The following is a 2,938-nucleotide window of genomic DNA, read 5'->3' on the forward strand; positions in this document are numbered from 1 at the left end:
AAAATTTTTCAACATAAAAATTCATATTCAAAATTTCTCCACACACTCTCTTTTACAATAGTTTACCACCCACCCGGCCGTACCCAACCGGACACAGAATGAATTGCACACAGCGAAAGGCAAGAGCAAGTGTCGGCATCTCTCACTGTTTGCGTATACGAAACAATTCAATTATTTATCGATTTATACCCTTAAATTATATGAAAGTGATTTTAGGTTGAAGGAGATGAAACGGAGTGTGTGTGTGGGTTGTGTGAGTGTGGGCCGTATGCTGGCAAAACTTTCAGTTGGGGGGTTGCGTATATTTATAGTTAGTAATACATATGACGCGAGCGCACTGTGTTGGCTGTGGTTTGAGTGCCCGCGCAGTGGAATCAAATAGTTTAAATGTATAGTATTAAACGGTATGTTCAATGTGGGTGTGCGGGTGTGTGTATTGTTTGTGAAATATGTTTTGTGGATTGCTTTTATGCCATATACAAATGCAGAATGCATTCCTTCAATTATTACTAAATTGGCAATTGACGACAACACAACACACGGTACTCGTTACGCGAAGCAACAAAAGTTAAAGTACACAATAACAAAAAAAAAAAATAAAAAAAGGAAAATAAAAAACTCGGTCGACGTTAGTCACAACGCCAACGTTGGCGTTGACGTCAACGTCATCGTCAACGCTGCTACGCTGAAAATAGTTTTTTTTAGTTACCGTTGTGCGTTGATATGTTAAGTAGTGTGTGTGTATGTGTTTGGGAGTTTGTGAATTTTGACGTACGTGTGTTTTGCGCTAAAGCTAAGGAATAAAAATAAATTTTCAATTTTAGACGCCAATTTCATTGTGTGTCGACTCGGAGGAAGGAAGTCAAATGTGTATGAAAACCTAAAAGTATGTGTTAAATTATTAGGAAAAAAATTTATTACAAACAAGAAAACGGAAAAATTGAAAGAAATTTTTGAAAAGTGTGAGCAATTCATATTATTTTGAAAATAATGAAGTCTTTAAATATGAGAAATATTAAAAAGATTGTATTTAGTGTGATTTATACGCTTTGCATTTAAATTTGGTGCTGACAGCAGTTTACTTTATACATATTATTAAATCGTGTGTAAAACATCTTTAAATAAAATTATTAAAACCTACAAAAGATTGTTCGAGTGTTATAAACTGTGGGAAAATGTGTTTGGAGACGATGGTAAGTTATGTCGTAGAAATTTAAAAATATTATTGAAAAATTTTTATTTAAAATTACAATCAATAAAATTATTTTATAATTAAAATACTAATGTATATACATGAAAATGAAAATATTGATTTTTCGCCTATTTTCCGTCTGCTACTCCTCTCTATATGCCAATATGCACTTTTTATGCTACCCAACCACTTTCTCAACGTAGCCAAATCAATTGCTAAGTGTTTTTAGGAGCAGGCGCCTTTCCAAGCCCACACCAAAAATGTCTCATATTTGTCTGTGTGTATGTATGTATGTATGTATGCTGTCGCACTGTCTGCGTATGTTTGCATAAATATTTGGTTGCTTTGGTATTTTTCGATTAACGGCAGGCAAGAGAATAAATTTTCAAAAAGTGAGAGGCTTTTTGTTACCGGAAATTAAATGCAAATCAATTCGTAAATTCCGTTTGCCATGCTCAAAAATTCAATTCAAATTATCACAGTTGCAGGCAATGTGCTGTGTTTGGCGTGTGTATAACAATTTTTCAGTGCAATTCCTTTGCAATTAATATAGCGCAACACATATGACACAAATCCCTTCCACACAAGTTAAACACAAAAACATAAGGAACAAAAGAAAAAAAATAATAAATATTTTTACTCTCCCACTCTGCTTTCCTTCTTTCTTCTTTCTTTCACTCTCTCTTTTCATTTATGCCTACAATTTTTCAATTATGTTTTTGTTTGCAGGATTTGCGCGCCATGATTTGCAGAGAGTGTGAGTTTTGTCTGATGAAAGAGTACAGGATTGTTATTTTGTTTTCATTTGTGTCATTTTATTGTTTATACAATTTTTGAACTTTACTATTGTAGATGGCGCTTCTGTCAATTGTTGCGGAAATTACTTTAAGCAATTTTTTTTCTTTTTTTTTGTTGTTGTTTTGTATTAAAGTTATTTTTGAGAGATATGTACGTGTATTTGCAACATATGCGCATTCATTATAAATTATTTTAGTGGAGAATTTTAAAGCCGCTGCGTTTGTATACATAAATGCAGTGAAACGAAATACTGAAAAGGGAAAACAACATTCATATCTAACATAGCTAGTTGGTTGCTAAGCATTTTATTAGGCATTTAACATATTTTGGATATAAAATAAAGTTTTTGACTTCAATATTAAATGTTTAAAGTTTTATTTTATATTTATTTTCTAATAATTATTAGATATTACGTGCATTCGGTCGCTGATTTGGTTCTATACATAAGAAAGAACGAATCATGCAACAAATAATGCCTCTACGAATAGAATAGTTTTGAAATTTAACAATTAAAAATAAAGAGTATAATTAATTAATTAATTCAATTATTCTACAGCTGGTTTATGGTTTCGTTCTAATATATAAATACAGCAAGTAAAATTGTTAATAAAAACTTTCATAGCAAAAGTAACAAAACTCCAGCAAAAATATGCGAACATAAAAAGTCAAGAGTACGGCTTTGGATCAGTTGGTTAAGGTGCGCTGATTCTGAGCTTCATATTTGGCAGGACCTGAGTTCGATCCCTGGTACTTGCAGTCTCAAAAATAATTATTTACGAATAATTAAATACAAGAATTATTTCCAAGACCACTGATGAAGGGTATTTGGCAATACTCGAAACAGTTGTATGGTCAGCCAAAAATTCAGTTAATTAAAATAATATAAAAAATAAATTTTTGTTGTTGTATTTCACTACTGTTCGAAAAAACCTCTTTAAAAAAATATAA

This window comes from Teleopsis dalmanni, chromosome 2 (genome assembly GCF_002237135.1).
Source record: "Teleopsis dalmanni isolate 2A chromosome 2, ASM223713v2, whole genome shotgun sequence".
NCBI lineage: Eukaryota > Metazoa > Arthropoda > Insecta > Diptera > Diopsidae > Teleopsis > Teleopsis dalmanni.